The sequence below is a fragment of the Danio rerio genome, chromosome 9 (genome assembly GCF_049306965.1).
Source record: "Danio rerio strain Tuebingen ecotype United States chromosome 9, GRCz12tu, whole genome shotgun sequence".
Classification (NCBI taxonomy): domain Eukaryota; kingdom Metazoa; phylum Chordata; class Actinopteri; order Cypriniformes; family Danionidae; genus Danio; species Danio rerio.
The window spans coordinates 53,600,627-53,615,551 of NC_133184.1; the positions used below are offsets into that span (position 1 = coordinate 53,600,627).

At 42.8% G+C, this 14,925-nt stretch overlaps 1 protein-coding gene across 2 annotated transcripts in view; it reads left to right on the forward strand.

Annotated features, from left to right (window-relative positions):
• The window catches only part of rbms1b (RNA binding motif, single stranded interacting protein 1b), a 447,127-nt gene that overhangs the window by 272,318 nt on the left and 159,884 nt on the right, over positions 1–14,925 (forward strand). The window lies entirely within an intron of this gene.

Genomic DNA, 14,925 nt, shown 5'->3' on the forward strand with positions numbered 1-14,925 from the left:
TTATAACATTTATTCTACACAATAACCACGTAAAAAAATCTACTCAAATAAATTGCATTAGTTTTATTTAAAATATACAGTTATATAAAAACTGATATATTTTAAGTAAAGAGGAAGCAAATTTTATTTTTTTGGTATAAAACAAATAAAATTAACTAGATTGCAATTATTTAAAGTAGATAGAACCAACTTTGTGAGTGTAGCACTTTTTACAGTGTATACATTGTCATTAAGTGGACGATTGGTAGTGGAATGGGTGGTGATTTTAGCAGACATGTTATTATAGTGTTATAAAAGTCAGATTTGCTCAAATGAACACATTATTTGTGTCATAAATGTTTGTTTTTCATGATGTGTACAACAGAATAGTTGATGGTTAATTCTGATAACTGTTTAATAACCTGTGTAATCACCAACTAAAATGAAGTAAAAGTTAGAGAAACTTTATTAAGGTAAATTAATATTACATACATTGTCATTAAGTGGATGATTGGTAGTGGTTAAAATGGGTGGAGATTTAGCAGAAATTGGATATAATACTGTTATAAACGTTTGATTTGCTCGAATGAACATGTTTTTTATGTGCTAAATGTTTGTTTTGCAGTAATATGATGTATAGAACAGGATAGTTGATGGTTAATTCTGATAGCTGTTTAATAACCCGTGTAATCGTCTAACGAAATGAACTCAAAGTTAAGAAAATGTAGTTAAGGTTAAATTAATATTATATTGTCTATAAGTGGACGACTGACAGTGGCTGATATGGTTGGTTATTTAGCAGAAATAGGTTATAATACTGTTATAAAAGTCAGATTTGCTCAAATGAAGACTTTCTTTATGTCCTAAAGGTTTGTTTTGCTGTAGTGTGAGGTGTAGTGCAGAATAGTTGATGGTTAATTCTGATAGCTGTTTAATAATCTGTGTAATCGTCAAACGAAATGAACTCAAAGTTAAGAAAACGTAATTAAGGTTAAATTAATATTATATTGTCATTAAGCAGATGACTAACAGTGGCTGAAATGGGTGGTTATTTAGCAGACATAGGTTATTCAATTCAGCTTTTTTTGTATAGCGCTTTTACAATGTCGATTGTGTCAAAGCAGCTTCACATAAATGGTCATAGTAACTAAATCAGGGTAGTTCAGTTTTTAGTGTTTAAGTTCCCTTTAGTTTAGCTCAGTTGAGTGTGGTTTAAAATTGTGGTTATATTATTGTTATAAAAGTCAGATCTGCTCAAATGAAGACTTTCTTTATGTCCTAAAGGTTTGTTTTGTAGTAATATGAGGTGTAGATCAGGATAGTTGATGGTTAATTCTGAAAACGTAGTCCAGCAGACGTTTCTGGAGACTGTGAAATACGTTCCATGAGGTACGTATTTGTGCAGTTTTTGTTTTTCGCGAATCCGCGAGAGGCCGCTGTGCGCACTTTTTCGTATCTCGATTGTCTCTCGTGAGTGCCGTTCGTGCCCGCGCTGTTCTCGCGTCAACCCAGCAGAGGCCGCTGTCTGACCGACCGCATGATTGACTGCGCGACCGGCCAATCAGCTGACCCACCCTACTCCTTCCCTGAACCCAACGATTGACCCGCCCGCCTACTCACTTCCCTAAACCCGAGCAACAATTTAGAAAAGCCGTCTAGAAAAAGAAAACCCTCGTCTGTTTTTTTTTCTTTTAACCACGTTTTCGGATTTCACCATGTTTCACCCTGTTATGAACTCTAAACCTGTGTTCGCTTTATTTTTTGGATTCTGTTTTTGTCTTACCTGATTTCTGGAACTGCTCTTCCCCGGACTCACACCCGGACGCCTTTGTCAACTCCTCCTCTCTGCATCTGAAGTCCGCCGACGCCCACGATGAGCTGACTGGACAAACTGACTGCAGCGGGAAAGCCCTCCGCACGGAGGTAAGCGGTCAGTCGGCAAGCGCGAAAGGGAAAGCCGTCACACCGCCCCGTAGCGTTCGCTTAAAAAAATGAAATGCAGCCATACGTACCTCCCGGGACGTATTTCGCGGTCTCCAGAAACGTCCGCTGGACTACGTTTTCAGAATGAGCCTGGGTTGGCATTATGCGTGTGTATATGTGTTTAGATGAGCTGAATATTTTGATAATTCATCAATACAGCCCAGTGTGCTGATTGCATTTTTTCAGTCAATATAGTGCGACACTGTTTTTTCCACATGTAGTCCTGTGGCAATGCCCATTTCAGCATCCTCTATTAAAAATGATATTGTCGACTGGTCATATTAATCTTTTGATGTGCGATTTTTTTAGGAAACAAGCACAATTAATTAATTTCAACCATAAAAAAGCATGAGAATTAACATCAAAGTCAGTGAGCCGTGAGGAAATGTTGCTTGTGTTTATCAGAGACATCACAGCTGATCAATATTGAGACACTCTATGGGTGGAGTACATCCATTATACTGCCTGAATGTGGATATGATACTAATCAGCTTTCATCTATTAAAGGATCCACATATCACGGAGCTTTAGGAAAGCATTGATTTGTGACAGGGGAAAATATGAGTCTTAACCACTACAAGTTGTTGTCAATCAAAGCACTGCACTGGTCAAAAAGTGTCAGCATTACTGCAGTGCTTTCTGTTTGATCTAATCAGTTGGCTTTATTAATGTGAATGTGGATGAGGATTTTGCTGAGTATCAAGCGTTTGCGGCAAGAGGCTTTTATGCACTTGTCACCAGCAAAGCTTTATATTTCACTCTTATAAGAGTCAAGAGGTCAACCTATTTTAATCTGACATATTTCTGAGAGAGACGTGTTTAAAAGCGTCTTTTATCCATCGGGAATTGATTGTGTGGTAAAATGTGGATGTCACATGTAGTCAAGTGGTTGGAGGGGAAATTAAGAGGCGAGAAATTGAAGTTGTGACAGTCTTTTTTCCCTCTTGTGTTGTGAAACAGCTTTTTGAACGAGAAAAAAAAATGCTGGCCTGAATTTGATGTTTTTCATTTGGAGTTGATTGGATTGTTGTGGTTTGCTGTGATTTCATGCACATGGAAAAACTCTGAAACGGAATCAGTTTTGGTTTTGTTGTGGCTTTAACAATGTCGTTCCAAAAGGGAAAGTGGATGTATAACTCAACATTATGAGATACTGTACAATGCAAAGACCAATGAGATTTAAAAGAAATATGCACTGAAAAGTGTGAATGTGTGTGTGTAGTGTATGGGTGTTTTGCAGTGCTGGGTTGCAGCTGGAAGGACATTCGCCACATAAAGCATATGCCAGTAATTGGTGGTTCATTCAGCTGTTGTAAAAACAGGTATTTAGCGCAAGGATAGTGAATGAGTGTTGAAAAGTACAACCCAGGCTCATTGCGGAGACATACCCAAACGAAATATGTAACCGGAGGGAAGTCTGCAGTTTTTATTTTTGCAAATCCACCAGACGCCTCTGTGTACACTTTTTGATGATCTCAATTTTCTCTCGCGCAAATCCACCAGAGGACGCAATATACACCTGGCCGACCAAGTCAGCTTGCTGTCGAATGCCTGACTGACAAACCCATTCTGACATAAAAGAAACGTGTTTAAAGCCATCTTTTTATCTATCGGGAATAGATTGTGTGGTAAAATGTGGATGTCACATGTAGTAAAGTGGTTGGAGGGGAAATTAAGAGGCGAGAAATTGAAGTTGCCACAGTCTTTTTTCCCTCTTGTGTTGTGAAACAGCTTTTTGAACGAGAAAAAAAAAATGCTGGCCTGGATTTGATGTTTTTCATTTGGAGTTGATTGGATTGTTGTGGTTTGCTGTGATTTCATGCACATGGAAAAACTCTGAAACCGGAATCAGTTTTGGTTTTGTTGTGGCTTTAACAATGTCGTTCCAAAAGGGAAAGTTGATGTATAACTCAACATTATGAGATACTGTACAATGCAAAGACCAATGAGATTTAAAAGAAATATGCACTGAAAAGTGTGAATGTGTGTGTGTAGTGTATGGGTGTTTTGCAGTGCTGGGTTGCAGCTGGAAGGACATTCGCCACATAAAGCATATGCCAGCAATTGGTGGTTCATTCCGCTGTTTCAAAAACGGGTGTTTAGTGCAAGGATAGTGAGTGAGTGCGCTGAAAAATGCAACCCAGGCTCATTGCGGATACGTACCCAGGTCTACATTTCTGGGGACAGCGAATTATGCAACCGGAGGAACGTCTGCAGTTTTTATTTTTGCAAATCCACCAGACGCCTCTGTGTACGCTTATTGAAGATCACAATTTTCCCTCGCACGTACTTTTCTCGGGTAAATCCACTAGAGGACGCAATATACACCTGGCCGACCAAGTCAGCTTGCTGTCGAATGCCTGACTGACAAACCCATCCTGACATATTTCTAAAAGAAACGTGTTTAAAGCCATCTTTTTATCTATCGGGAATAGATTGTGTGGTAAAATAAGGATGTTACATGTAGTAAAGTGGTTAGAGGGTTAATTAAAAGGCGAAAAATTGAAGTTGCGACAGTCTTTTTACCCTCTTGTGTTGTGAAACAGCTTTTTAAACAAACAAAAAAAAAATGCTGGCCTGGATTTGATGTTTTTCATTTGGAGTTGATTGGATTGTTGTGGTTTGCTGTGATTTCATGCACATGAAAAACTCTGAAACCGGAATCAGTTTTGGTTTTGTTGTGGCTTTAACAATGTCAATCCAAAAGGGAAAGTTGATGTATAACTCAACATTTTGAGATACTGTACAATGCAAAGACCAATGAGATTTAAAAGAAATATGCACTGAAAAGTGTGAATGTGTGTGTGTGAACAAGAGAGTGTATGGGTGTTTTGCAGTGCTGGGTTGCAGCTGGAAGGACATTCGCCACATAAAGCATATGCCAGTAATTGGTGGTTCATTCCGCTGTTTTAAAAACGGGTGTTTAGTGCAAGGATAGTGAGTGAGTGCGCTGAAAAATGCAACCCAGGCTCATTGCGGATACGTACCCAGGTCTACATTTTTGGGGACAGCGAAATATGCAACCGGAGGAACGTCTGCAGTTTTTATTTTTGCAAATCCACCAGACGCCTCTGTGTACGCTTATTGAAGATCACAATTTTCCCTCGCACGTATTTTTCTCGTGTAAATCCACCAGAGGACGCAATATACACCTGGCCGACCAAGTCAGCTTGCTGTCGAATGCCTGACTGACAAACCCATCCTGACATATTTCTAAAAGAAACGTGTTTAAAGCCATCTTTTTATCTATCGGGAATAGATTGTGTGGTAAAATAAGGATGTTACAAGTAGTAAAGTGGTTAGAGGGTTAATTAAAAGGCGGAAAATTGAAGTTGCGACAGTCTTTTTTCCCTCTTGTGTTGTGAAACAGCTTTTTAAACAAACAAAAAAAAAAATGCTGGCCTGGATTTGATGTTTTTCATTTGGAGTTGATTGGATTGTTGTGGTTTGCTGTGATTTCATGCACATGAAAAACTCTAAAACAGGAATCAGTTTTGGTTTTGTTGTGGCTTTAACAATGTCGATCCAAAAGGGAAAGTTGATGTATAACTCAACATTATGAGATACTGTACAATGCAAAGACCAATGAGATTTAAAAGAAATATGCACTGAAAAGTGTGAATGTGTGTGTGTGAACAAGAGAGTGTATGGGTGTTTTGCAGTGTTGGGTTGCAGCTGGAAGGACATTCGCCACATAAAGCATATGCCAGTAATTGGTGGTTCATTCCGCTGTTGTAAAAACAGGTGTTTAGTGCAAGGATAGTGAGTGAGTGCGCTGAAAAATGCAACCCAGGCTCATTGCGGATACGTACCCAGGTCTACATTTTTGGGGACAGCGAAATATGCAACCGGAGGAACGTCTGCAGTTTTTATTTTTGCAAATCCACCAGACGCCTCTGTGTACGCTTATTGAAGATCAAAATTTTCCCTCGCACGTACTTTTCTCGGGTAAATCCACTAGAGGACGCAATATACACCTGGTCGACCAAGTCAGCTTGCTGTCGAATGCCTGACTGACAAACCCATCCTGACATATTTCTAAAAGAAACGTGTTTAAAGCCATCTTTTTATCTATCGGGAATAGATTGTGTGGTAAAATAAGGATGTTACAAGTAGTAAAGTGGTTAGAGGGTTAATTAAAAGGCGAGAAATTGAAGTTGCGACAGTCTTTTTTCCCTCTTGTGTTGTGAAACAGCTTTTTGAACAAGAAAAAAAATGCTGGCCTGGATTTGATGTTTTTCATTTGGAGTTGATTGGATTGTTGTGGTTTGCTGTGATTTCATGCACATGAAAAACTCTGAAACCGGAATCAGTTTTGGTTTTGTTGTGGCTTTAACAATGTCGATCCAAAAGGGAAAGTTGATGTATAACTCAACATTATGAGATACTGTACAATGCAAAGACCAATGAGATTTAAAAGAAATATGCACTGAAAAGTGTGAATGTGTGTGTGTGAACAAGAGAGTGTATGGGTGTTTTGCAGTGTTGGGTTGCAGCTGGAAGGACATTCGCCACATAAAGCATATGCCAGTAATTGGTGGTTCATTCCGCTTTTTCAAAAATGGGTGTTTAGTGCAAGGATAGTGAGTGAGTGCGCTGAAAAATGCAACCCAGGCTCATTGCGGATACGTACCCAGGTCTACATTTTTGGGGACAGCGAAATATGCAACCGGAGGAACGTCTGCAGTTTTTATTTTTGCAAATCCACCAGACGCCTCTGTGTACGCTTATTGAAGATCACAATTTTCCCTCGCACGTACTTTTCTCGGGTAAATCCACTAGAGGACGCAATATACACCTGGCCGACCAAGTCAGCTTGCTGTCAAATGCCTGACTGACAAACCCATCCTGACATATTTCTAAAAGAAACGTGTTTAAAGCCATCTTTTTATCTATCGGGAATAGATTGTGTGGTAAAATAAGGATGTTACATGTAGTAAAGTGGTTAGAGGGTTAATTAAAAGGCGAAAAGTTGAAGTTGCGACAGTCTTTTTTCCCTCTTGTGTTGTGAAACAGCTTTTTGAACAAGAAAAAAAATGCTGGCCTGGATTTGATGTTTTTCATTTGGAGTTGATTGGATTGTTGTGGTTTGCTGTGATTTCATGCACATGAAAAACTCTAAAACAGGAATCAGTTTTGGTTTTGTTGTGGCTTTAACAATGTCGTTCCAAAAGGGAAAGTTGATGTATAACTCAACATTATGAGATACTGTACAATGCAAAGACCAATGAGATTTAAAAGAAATATGCACTGAAAAGTGTGAATGTGTGTGTGTGAACGAGAGAGTGTATGGGTGTTTTGCAGTGCTGGGTTGCAGCTGGAAGGACATTCGCCACATAAAGCATATGCCAGTAATTGGTGGTTCATTCAGCTGTTGTAAAAACAGGTGTTTAGCGCAAGGATAGTGAATGAGTGTTGAAAAGTACAACCCAGGCTCATTGCGGAGACATACCCAAACGAAATATGTAACCGGAGGGAAGTCTGCAGTTTTTATTTTTGCAAATCCACCAGACGCCTCTGTGTACGCTTTTTGATGATCTCAATTTTCTCTCGCGCAAATCCACCAGAGGACGCAATATACACCTGGCCGACCAAGTCAGCTTGCTGTCGAATGCCTGACTGACAAACCCATTCTGACATAAAAGAAACGTGTTTAAAGCCATCTTTTTATCTATCGGGAATAGATTGTGTGGTAAAATAAGGATGTTACATGTAGTAAAGTGGTTGGAGGGGAAATTAAGAGGGGAGAAATTGAAGTTGCGACAGTCTTTTTTCCCTCTTGTGTTGTGAAACAGCTTTTTGAACAAGAAAAAAAAATGCTGGCCTGAATTTGATGTTTTTCATTTGGAGTTGATTGGATTGTTGTGGTTAGCTGTGATTTCATGCACTTGAAAAACTCTGAAACCGGAATCAGTTTTGGTTTTGTTGTGGCTTTAACATTGTCAATCCAAAAGGCAAAGTTGATGTATAACTCAACATTTTGAGATACTGTACAATGCAAAGACCAATGAGATTTAAAAGAAATATGCACTGAAATGTGTGAGCGTGTGTGTGTGAACGAGAGAGTGTATGGGTGTTTTGCAGTGCTGGGTTGCAGCTGGAAGGACATTCGCCACATAAAGCATATGCCAGTAATTGGTGGTTCATTCCGCTGTTGTAAAAACAGGTGTTTAGCGCAAGGATAGTGAGTGAGTGTTGAAAAGTCCAACACAGGCTCATTGCGGATACGTACCAAGGTCTACATTTCTGGGAACAGCAAATTATGTAGCAGGAGTTACATCTGCTTGTAGTTTTTGTTTTCCACCAAATCCACCAGTTGTTGCTATGTACGATTTTTGATTATCTCAAATTTCTTTCATGCGTCCTCTTCTCACGTAAATTCACCAGAGAGTGCAATATACACTTTAAACACTCCTTAAACCCAACCAATAGTGTTTTCAAAATCAATCACGGCTGCATGATTTCATCACGTTTTCAGTCTGTTTTTTATTTATTTATATATTTATCTTTGCTTTTGTTTTACCTGGAACTTTTTGTTTCTGGAACTTTTCTACACTGAACTTGAACCCCGTCGTCGCAATCAACTCCGCTTCGCATCCCAAGTCCATTGGCATACATAGTGAGTGACTGGGCGAACTGGTAACATTGGAAAGGCCATACGAAGATACCCTGCCAGCTGGTAGCGTGAAAGGGAACAGAAGCCGGCGGCATCATACCGCCCCATAGCTCTCGTTTTACGGATAAGATGAAGCTAGATGTACCTCTGGGTACATATTGTGCAATCTCCAGAAATTTAGACAGGGGAACGTATCCACAATAAGCCTGTGTTGCTTGAAAAATATTTAGTCAAATATAAGGAGCTGTCATCATGGCAGAGATAAAAGAAATCAGTTATTAGAAATGAGTTATTAAAACTAATATGTTTAGGAATGTATTGAAATTTTTTTCCCATTAAATAGAAATTGGGGTAAAAAAATATACAGGGGGGCTAATAATTCTGACTATATAAAATGAGCTGAATCAACACAGTTTTAATTAAATTTTTTAAGCACAACTTAATTGTTTCATGTTCAAAATACTTAAATTTGTTTATTAATTTGTGTTGGGACACCATGAGTAAATTGTGTGGAACCCTGCATTTTTTACAGTGTGGGTTTTTTCTGACCACTTCATAGTGGAGTTTATGGAGTGTTTATGAACTCCATCCTGTATAGATGTAAGTACGACAGTGTTTAGAGTTTCAGGACGCTTTTGTATACATTGAAGGACCCATGCAGAGTCAACATGCTAAACAACAATGTAAATCTTTAGATCATCACCTGTGTTTCCCAGATTTTCCTATACTGTGCTTAGGCCTGTCACGATAAGGAATTTTGGTTGTGCGATATATTGTCACAGAAATAGTTCCGATAAGGGATATTACTGTCATTTTGAAATAATTTCATGCCACTGATTATATAATGATGCCACTGATTATATAACAGCAGCATAATAATGCAAAGAGCCATAAACACTTAAATATTATATATATATATATATATATATATATATATATATATATATATATATACAGTATATATATATATATATATATATATATATATATATATATATATATATATATATATATATATATATATATATATAAAATATTATAATATACTTAAATACTTATGTCACATTCACCAGCGATCTAGCTTATGCAGATCGCTGGAGCACTACAAATCTGCCAACAAAAGAACTACAAGATCCAGTCATGCACCACTTACACATCTGCCCTAGATCTTGTTTGATTGCGAACACTGAGTCTTGTTTATCTGTTTGTGAACATTACAACGCATTTTCCTTGATCTTCCGTGATTTTGTACCTTTGCTTTGTTTTGTTTGTTTTATTGTTTATCCCTGTCTGCTGATCACTCGCCTGTTATTTTGACCATGAATGGCCCATATACATCTGTTTGCTCCTGTGTTGACTGTTGCTTGCCAGACCATTCTGTATAATAAATCCTGCATTTGGATCCTCACTTTCTTTGTTAGATTCACTTCACATTACAACTTATCAGTCTTAAGGTATTGATGTTATAAAGGTAAATGTCCTGTTATGTATACTATTAAATGTCCTATTATTGACAAATATATATATATATATATATATATATATATATATATATATATATATATATATATATATATATATATATATATATATATATATATCGATATATACATTGATGCTGAAACTATTGAGCGGCCCTAACTTGAACATAGGTTAGTTGTCTTGACTTGTTTTCTGGCCAAAAACTTGCTCTCACATTGTTAGTGCTGTTGTTACGATAACCAGCGATCATTCACTGGAGATCGCTGGTTTCCTCTTCATCATAAACTTCACTTCCGCATTCCCCAGGACTACATTTCCATACATGCACTTCTTCCAATCACGCACGCCTGGTCACTCATCTTCCTGATTACATCACCAGCTGAAACCTGTTACAGAGACTGATTAACACACACTATTTAAGCCACACATTCACCCCTTCAGTTTGCCGAGTCTTGTTTACTGTTTAGTGACATTACAACGCGTTATCCTGGTCTTGTCTTCCTGTGTTTTGTTCTTAGCCCTGTTTATCCTAGTTATCCGTTTTAGCTGCCTGCCTTTCGACCCATTGCCTGTTTATTGACTTCGACTCTGGATTTGCCCGCACATACCTGTTCATACCTGTTTTGACCATTGCTTGCCTGACAAAGAATAAACCTGCATATTGGATCCTACCTTCTGTTGTGAGTGTCACTCCCCGGCGTTACAGAAGACTCGGCCACACAATGGATTCAGCGGGTATCAAGATCATGTGTCTGCGTCAGGAAGCCCGGTCTATAGAGGAATACGTGGAGGACTTCATCCAGGTAGCCCATTTAACATCTTTGGATGACTTATGCCTAATGATTTTCTTTCGTGGAGGACTTTCTGAGCCCCTATATTCCACAATGCCTTTGCATGACCCCCACGGGACTCTAGAAGGTTATATTGATCTTGCACTTCAAATGAGTGGGTCCCCCTTCACTGTAGGAGAGGTGGAGGACACCCCTAAATATTTTTTGGGGGGGGCAAAGGACAGCAAGACCCGATGGCAACGGGGCTTGCTGCTCATTCCACCACCACACACCCAGCTCAGAAAATGGCCGCATCTAGTCCTCCAGCTTACAAGATGGCTGCTCCAGCTCACAAGATGGCCGCCTCTAGTCCTCCAGCTTGCAAGATGGCCACCTCCAGTCTTTCAGCTTGCAAGATGGCTGCTCCAGCTCACAAGATGGCCGACTCCAGTCCTCCAGCTCACAAGATGGCCGACTCCAGTCCTCCAGCTCACAAGATGGCCGACTCCAGTCCTCCAGCTCACAAGATGGCCGACTCCAGTCCTCCAGCCCACATGATGGCCGACTCCAGTCCCCCAGCTCACAAGATGGCCAACTTTAGTCCTCCAGCTCACAAGATGGCCGACTCCAGTCCTCCAGCTCACAAGATGGCCGACTCCAGTCCTCCAGCTCACAAGATGGCCGACTCCAGTCCTCCAGCTCACAAGATGGCCGACTCCAGTCCTCCAGCTCACAAGATGGCCGACTCCAGTCCTCCAGCTCACAAGATGGCCGACTCCAGTCCTCCAGCTCACAAGATGGCCGACTCCAGTCCTCCAGCTCACAAGATGGCCGACTCCAGTCCTCCAGCTCACAAAGTGGTCACAACCAGCCCTCCAACTCAGAATGTGGTAAGAGTTAATCTAGCACAAGCTCAGAAGATGGTTTCCTGTTCCTTGTCTGTTACTGCCATAGTTCCTGTTCTAGTTCCTGAAATACCATCACCTGAGCCCCCAGAATGGCCACCACCACCTGAGTTGCCAGAGCTGATGCCACCACCAGAGCTGTTACTGCCAGAGCTGCCACCGCCACCTCCAGTGCTGCCAGACCCTCCAGTGCTGCCAGACCCTCCAGTGCTGCCAGACCCTCCAGAGCTGCCAGACCCTCCAGAGCTGCCAGACCCTCCAGAGCTGCCAGACCCTCCAGAGCTGCCAGACCCTCCAGAGCTGCCAGACCCTCCAGAGCTGCCAGACCCTCCAGTGCTGCCAGACCCTCCAGAGCTACCAAAGCTGCCAGATCCTCCAGAACTGCCAGTGCCGCTGCCGCCAGAGCTGCCAGAGCCACCGCCACCTGAACCTCCAGAATGGCCGCCGCCTCCTGAGCTCGCTGAATGGCCGCCGCCTCCTGAGCTCGCTGAATGGCCGCCGCCTCCTGAGCTCGCTGAATGGCCGCCGCCGCCTGAGCTTCCTGAATGGCCGCCGCCGCCTGAGCTTCCTGAATGGCCGCCGCCGCCTGAGCTTCCTGAATGGCCGCCGCCGCCTGAGCTTCCTGAATGGCCGCCGCCGCCTGAGCTTCCTGAATGGCCGCCGCCTCCTGAGCTTCCTGAATGGCCGCCGCCGCCTGAGCTTCCTGAACGGCCGCCGCCTCCTGAACTCCCTGAACGGCCGCCGCCTCCTGAACTCCCTGAACGGCCGCCGCCTCCTGAACTCCCTGAACGGCCGCCGCCTCCTGAACTCCCTGAACGGCCGCCGCCTCCTGAACTCCCTGAACGGCCGCCGCCGCCTGAACTCCCTGAACGGCCGCCGCCGCCTGAACTCCCTGAACGGCCGCCGCCGCCTGAACTCCCTGAACGGCCGCCGCCGCCTGAACTCCCTGAACGGCCGCCGCCGCCTGAACTCCCTGAACGGCCGCCGCCGCCTGAACTCCCTGAACGGCCGCCGCCTCCTAAGCTTCCTCAATGGTCGCAGCCTCATGATCCAGGGCCACTGCAGTTCCACGCTCCAGGCCCTCCGCAGTTCCACGCTCCAGGCCCTCCGCAGTTCCACGCTCCAGGCCCTCCGCAGTTCCACGCTCCAGGCCCTCCGCAGTTCCACGCTCTAGGCCCTTCGCAGCTCCACGCTCCAGGCCCTCCGCAGCTCCACGCTCCAGGCCCTCCGCAGCTCCACGCTCCAGGCCCTCCGCAGCTCCACGCTCCAGGCCCTCCGCAGCTCCACGCTCCAGGCCCTCCGCAGCTCCACGCTCCAGGCCCTCCGCAGCTCCACGCCCCAGGCCCTCCGCAGCTCCATGCTCCAGTCCTGCCCCCGCTGCATGGTCCTGGCCCTCCATCCCTCCCCCTGTTCCGCCTCCGCTCCACCTCCCGCCTGAACTGTATTTGGAGCGTCTGGAAGCCGCTCTTTAGAGGGGGGGCTATGTTACGATAACCAGCGATCATTCACTGGAGATCGCTGGTTTCCTCTTCATCATAAACTTCACTTCCGCATTCCCCAGGACTACATTTCCATACATGCACTTCTTCCAATCACGCACGCCTGGTCACTCATCTTCCTGATTACATCACCAGCTGAAACCTGTTACAGAGACTGATTAACACACACTATTTAAGCCACACATTCACCCCTTCAGTTTGCCGAGTCTTGTTTACTGTTTAGTGACATTACAACGCGTTATCCTGGTCTTGTCTTCCTGTGTTTTGTTCTTAGCCCTGTTTATCCTAGTTATCCGTTTTAGCTGCCTGCCTTTCGACCCATTGCCTGTTTATTGACTTCGACTCTGGATTTGCCCGCACATACCTGTTCATACCTGTTTTGACCATTGCTTGCCTGACAAAGAATAAACCTGCATATTGGATCCTACCTTCTGTTGTGAGTGTCACTCCCCGGCGTTACAGCTGTGTAAGCATGATAAACATTTTACAATGGAATATAATTTTACATAGATATAAAAACAAATTTAAACAAAATAGATTGTTGCGTAGTTTATGGTATGCTGTAATAAATTTGAACTTCATAGTTTTTCATATTTACCATGTACATGTAGACATTACATGAAACAATACGTCATAAAAATGTACCTAAAAGTTCTGGAAAAGTCTTGGAAAAGTCATGGAATTTTAGTAGTAAAAATGTGTAAAAACCCTGTAAAACAAACTAAAACGGGGTCTTCAAATGCTCCATTTTCAAAGGTCAAATATATCAGAGTAGTATAGATGGATGCCAGGCGCAACCATAACAGAACTTAAATGTTTTTAAATGCACCAGTATAAAAAGCACCTTAAGCCTGGTTTATACTTCTGCGTCAAGTGACCGGCGTAACCCACGGCGCAGGCAACGCACGTGGCTGTGCATTTATACTTCTGTGCGCTGTCTCTGTCGGTCTGCATTAACACTTCCGAAACGCTAGTGGGCAGTGAGGTGTAAATGTTCCTCTGTGTCGAGTTTCTTCTCTGCTTTTTTGCTTTTCCTGAACACTTCCGGGATGTACAAGTGGCTCAGACTCGCTCATTTTGAGGCAGGAACCGGCGGACGTGCAACAACTTTAACTATGAGGTAAACACAAAACAAAACTTTCCATCTGGAGCTCCTTCACAGTACTCCACACTTGTAAACAATCGCTCGCGCCATTCGCGCGGCTCTCGGTCCCGCCCAGACTCGTCAGCGCTACCAAGCCAACCAATCACAGAGCTTACGCTACGCGTCGTTGCGACGTGTAGTTACATTTTTTGAGAGGTGCACGTCAGTGACGGCGATGGCCACGGCGAAGGGCGTCAGCGCTGTAGCATACGCCGACGTTTGACGCAGAAGTATAAATCAGCCTTAAGTGAGCCACAATCAGGGAACAAGATAAAAATATGTCGACCAGATTTGCAAACCAGTGGTCATAATAGTATTTAAATCTCACTTATGATTATGAGTTAAAAACGGAGACAAATATTTAGTAAAGGGATAAACTGAAAACATGAGATGAAAAAAGGCACATTAGTTTATCTTCTTGAGCTGTCACTGCTGGATGGTTCAAAGCGGCTTTCAGTCTGGACACGGAAAGCACTGCGCTATGAAACCTATTCACTTCAATGGCTTGTGCCTTGTAAAAAAACAAAAGCGTGCCGGTCAGTTAGTT